Source organism: Papaver somniferum, chromosome 2, assembly GCF_003573695.1.
Source record: "Papaver somniferum cultivar HN1 chromosome 2, ASM357369v1, whole genome shotgun sequence".
NCBI lineage: Eukaryota > Viridiplantae > Streptophyta > Magnoliopsida > Ranunculales > Papaveraceae > Papaver > Papaver somniferum.
The window spans coordinates 124514829-124520878 of NC_039359.1; positions in this window are offsets into that span (position 1 = coordinate 124514829).

Consider the following 6050-nt stretch of genomic DNA (forward strand, 5'->3'; position numbering starts at 1 on the left):
GGTATCATAGCCTGGGTTAACCACATCAACCAGAGGATGGGTTTCTAACAACTGAGCTTTTCTATTGACATCATTTGGTTCGGGAAAATGTGTATGAAGATAATCTTGTAAGATGGTTGAGGCACAAATGTCAAGTCCTACAGAAGGGAACTTCCTAAGAGTTAAAGCACACGAAGAATGATAATCACCCCCAAACTTAGAGTTTTCTGTGTCTCTAGAAAGACTAGTCACAACTTCCCTAATTTCTAGATCATTAGATTCTTGAAAATGGTCAATTGATTCTTCTAATTTAATATCAGGTAGTGCATCTTTACTCATCTCTACGGGTATATATTCTTCATCTAATACTATTGTTTCTAAGTCGCTAGACTCTAAAACAGCATTTTCGGAATAAACCCGTTCCTCTAAACCACTATCGGCTTCGTAATCAAAAGGAAAAACTACATCGTCTAAAACAGTGGTATCCCTAATCAAATCCTCATCCTTTTGAATAGGTGAATAATCATAAAAATTATTTGGATTTGAACTAGAAATAATATAATCATTATAAAGCTCAATTGGATTAATAGATTCCTGATCACTATGCCTACATATTTCAGATTCTTCATTACTACTATCCTCATCATCATAATAGTACAAAGATGATTGAACCTTATCTAAATAAGTAGTGTCTTTTATTCTAGCCTCGCCCTCTAAATTAGGAAAATATTCACTATTGATATCAAGGGTAGAATTAGAAACCCTATTTTGGAAATTTAGATTATTTCGAGCAGCATTAGCCAACTGTTCATTTTCTGCCTCTAGACGTGCCTGAATTTCACTGAGCATAACACTTATACGTTTACCACTCTCGTTTATCATCTCAGAATATCGTGTACACTCTTCTTTTGAACTATTCATTGCAACTAAACGTTTATACGTCCTTTCAATCCGTTGTTGGGTCTCTTCTAGAGATGGAACAGGTTCAGAAATATCATAATCAGGACTAGTTTCCAAAAACGAGTAACCAGTACTACAGTGTTTCTGATTTTCTTGCTCGTAATACCAATTCACGTGTGGATAGTAATTAGGCTCACCATGGTATGAACCATAACCTTGAAAAGGTTGGCGTTCCCAACTACTATTCCCACCATGGTCATAAAAATGATGATGTCCATATTCAAATTCAGATCGATACTCATTGTATTGGCTTCTGTCATACTAGTTCGACATTCTTAATTGCAAGGGAATTCTACACAATCACAAACAAGGCTGACTCGACCAAATCAAACCTACTGATTTCTAGCAAACAAAAAGCATGATGGATCCACTTAGATTGTTTCTAGACTAGCTTTTAATCCTTCGAAAGGGAATTCGTTACAATTTAAGCAAACCCCTCTGGAATCAATCCGAGTTAAAGTAAGTTGAATCGAGGCGAGGGAAGCTCAATGGAGCTTTGATACCCAAAGCCTCACCGGTACAAGGCGGCGCAGTCACGCATTCAACTTACAAAAACCATCAAGAACTTTGAAGTATGCTTAAAAGAGTAACCAATATTTTTCGAAAGATTTTCCTACCAAGCTCGTTACCCTATCGGTATCGTTCTAATCAAATTTTAAGCTTGGATTCGCGTTAGGTTTCGTTTACCTAAGGCAGACAAGAAGGGAACGGTGATGAAATCTGAACCCTTATCTTATATGGCCAGTTCTTGCCCTTTACTAGGAATTTAAAGAATCCGGTTCGGTCCTCAACATATAATCACCTTAAGGCAGACAGTAAACCCGCTGACAGGAGATTCGCGGGTGTTTAGAAGTTTACCTCCCGTACCAGACGGGCGAAGAACCGCTGTAGACGACTCGGGTCACTGACTCCGGTGTCAGTGTGCGAACCCGAGGGGCCGAGACGATATTGTAATCGTCGTCCTTCCCTGCAAATAGTTTATATTTAATTTTTTTTTATATAACCTTCCGTAGGGTTTAAAATTAAAATAAACTGTCCAAAGTCCAGTCCAATGAAAAGAAATACAAAAATAATAATAATAATTACAAAAAAAATGGAAAGTCTCTTAAAAAATAAATAAATAAATCTCTCTCTTCTTTTTTTCTCTCTTTTTTCTTTATTTTTTTGCTTTGTCCTTTTTCCTTCTCTTTTAGCTTTAAGCTTTGATTCCAAGGTCTTTAGCATCCAACTTCAAACCTGTAATACAAAGACACAACCAAAGAGACGTAAAAAGAACAAAGGGAATAATAAAAATAATAAAAACCTAAAAATTCTACCTAAGCACAAATCCGCGTCGGCGGCGCCAAAAATGATTCACAAATTTTTGATGGGGTTGTAGTAAGTAGGATTCGTTTCAGACTTGTGAAGGAAATGGAATTTTTAGATTTAATAAAAATATATATACAAAAATATTAACAATGGGTGAGAGGTACTGGGACTAAGGATTTGGCTGAATTCACTACACAAGGTTCATTCATATATTCTTTGACAATTAAAACTCAATAAAATTAACATAGACTCTGATTTTGCCAAGATAGATTCTTAAAACATTGATTGTAAGTCCTAAGCATGATGTATCAAAACAACTAAGCTAAGCATACATCATCAAATTAAATAACAACCAATTAATTCAAATCATATTTCAATTTTAGATTAATGCAAAAGTCATAAAAAAGAATAAAATAAATTACCCCATGGAATGAAATTCAGCCTCCTCCGTCGTCCCAGTGTTGGGTTTTAGCTCCTCATGATGAAAACACGCTCAAAATATATTTTTATAGCTCAAATGGTGTTTACAATGGAGAGAAAAGGAGAAAATGGTGTAAAACTGTAATCTGCGACGCACAAAAAGCGTCACAGAATGAACGATAAAAGACAAGTGCTGCTGTTGTTTAGACTGCACTGCGACCCACAGATGTGCGTCTTAGATACTGTTGATAAACGACTGTCCTTGCGAGTCCGTTGTTCGTGTTCTTGGTGTTCTTCATCAGCAGCAGCATCAGCAACAGAGTTTCATCAACTCTTGATTTCTGCTTCTCTGGACCTCCTCTCGACCACCCTTCTAGGACACCCAGGGAACCTATTTATACCCAACAACGACAAGAAATCACGCTCATTAACTATCCATGATCCTCCATTACTCGGTGTTAAAAGAAAATATTTTCCGAATATTTTCTTCCCTGAAATGATTCTCCACGCGTAAACAGCTTTTGATACTCCCTTATTTAGCTTCTACACGCATCTTCAATGACTAAGTGTCATCCAAACACGAGCAGCACACATCAAACTTGCTGAAAATCCGTGAATATCATTTTACCGTGTTTCCCTGATTTCTTCCACGTGATTATCCAACCAAATTCAATCGAAACAATCACCCATACCAGCTCTTTTATGATATATTACATCTTTCCATAAAGTTTCAGCGATTGAATCGCACAAAATCACGTTCAAATGCAGTCGAGAAAATCTGCCAGTGAAGAGCAAATATTTTCCCGCCAAAATATTTTTTTGAATTTGTGAATAAGGTCACCCCTTATCCAGTGGTCGCCCCCTTATCCGTTGTTGGAGTCCGAATAACACATGTCCCTTGGGATGCCTTTAGTAATTTTCTGGGGTATTTCCAACACTTTTTTTGGGTTCCTCCGGTGCATTTCTGGGGTGTCTTTAGTACTCTATCCTAAGGTGTAAAACACCTTTTCGAGCCAATTTCGCCGCAAGAGCTTATTTTTCCAAAAACATATACAAAAACATAAAATAACATAATAAGTATTTAATCGAGTCTAACAATACAGAACATTGAGAACAGAATAGACACATAAATGCGTCTATCAAGTGCCAATCAATATCTTGCATGAGTATTTTATCTTCATCAATATTATCTTTCCTTTTCAAACGAACATCCCAGCGAGTATTCTCTTTCTTCATAGATATCAATTCATAATTCTCAAAGAAACTCGCTACTGTATATTTTTCAGCGATTATCTCCAAGTCTGCGAATAAAGGATTCCTAAGTTCTTTGGAATAAAGAGATCCTTTACCAGCACCAGACGGATGCAATCCCCGCTCAATTGGAAGATAGCTCGCGAAAATCCCAAGTGAGCGAGAATTTCATAGAACAGAGGAATATTTGGGTCATAAAGAGGAATGGGGAGACCTGCGAGAATTTGACCTAGCAAAACTATGATTGATTGATCATCACAATGTTGATCAGAGAAAAGTTTGATAGAAAGAATTGACTTCGCACTTTCACCAGGAATGGTAGAAAGTGTGAAACCTTTCTCAGCAAGATCTTTTTGGACGTCTTTTAAGGTTTTTTCATGTTTTTGGCCACTTGGAGGCATATCTGAATACAGAGTATGGGAATAGATGAAAAGTAAGAAGATTGAAGAGGGAAGAATTACAGTAGCAGAACTTACGGAAGAACAATAGAGTTGCAGAGATGAGAGAGTAAAAAGAGAAGAGAAAGTAAAAATAAAATGGAAAGAAGAGTAAGAAGAATATATAAAGAAGATTTTTTTTACTCGAAGAAATAAACACCATTAATGCGAAAAGACGTGAGCGGTTGAAAAGCAGCGGTTACAGAAGACGTGTCAAGAAATATATGGAAGAAAGGATATGTGTGATAAATGCAGAATATGAAGAGATGGACAGTTGCGGCATTTCTCACATCATTCTCTACTTCGCAGAGAAGATATGAGAAGAGGCAAGATGTAGGATCAGAATCTCGCAGCAATAATGCCTCAACGAAATTATTAACAACACAACACAGCAGTGTCGCAGAACAACTTCAGAAACGAAATAATAAACGACGTCAGCTAAATCATGAGAAAAATGTGATGGTCCTGCGAAAATTAGAGAGTTTGCGAGATTAAAATTTGTAAGGATGCGAGAATGTCGCAAGTCATATCCGAAAATAAAGGACAGATTAGCTATCATCCACTATGTAATTCCCTATAAATAGTCGCTCAGTTGTAAAGAAAGGAGAGATCTTTTTTGAGTGAGAAGCAAGTAAATAGGAGAGAGAAAATCTTAGAGCAGTGGTTACTCTTGATTCCTTTATCTTTTCTTGTAAGATTGTTCAAAGATTCATCAATAAAATTAAGATTGTTAATCTAAAATGAGTTGAATGTTAATGAAATCTTGTGAGGGGTGTAGTGTAGGATTTCCTGCAACTACACAACTGTTAAAGTTAACGGCTGACTAACGGTCAAACTCAGTGAACTGAGTCAATGTCTGTGTGGTCTGAGTCAGAGTCTAACTCAGCAGCTGACTAGACCTGGCCAAACTGTTGCACAGCCTGAGCCATCTTGCACAAACCAAAATTGTGTTGCACAATGATTGTGCTTCACCAAGTCACAGCCATTGTGGCACTGAATCATCCTCCACCTGCAACATCAGTTTGCAACCCACAGACTGCAATCAAGCAGCAACATCCTCTCCATTCCTACAAGCATGTGACCCCATGAAACTCACAACAACAACCAATTAAGTCACCACCATCTTCCGTTGCAGCTGCACTGCAACACAACACAACCAACACAGGCCACAATCCTTTCTCTCGACTGCACATGCCACACTTCATGTAACAATAGCAACAGCAGAAACTTCATTGCTCCACTATGACCTGCAATCCAAGACCAGCAGCATCTCAGCTTTAACTGCATTACTTCAACTGCAACAAGCTGGTTCCCTTCACAACTGCTTCTTGGTCTGCAACTCTACTGCCATATTTCAGGACCAACACCTGCAACCTCATTCATGCCTCAATGCCACAATCACCACACACAGCACAAACACCATCTGAACCTAGGCATCCATCTAAATAGCATCGTTACCAGATTCCACCTGCCATCTACAGCTTTTGACTGCACTTCAGACTGTCACTGCAATTCATGTAATCTGAGCATCACCATCTTGTCATTCATTCCATATGCACCTGCACTGCTATGACCAGCTTCAGTTCAGCTGCACTGCAACATACTCCTTTCATAGACACAAATCCATTCAATCTATCATGTATCTTCACACACTGCAAACAAATCTCAGTACAAATCTTCACCATCTCTGCATTA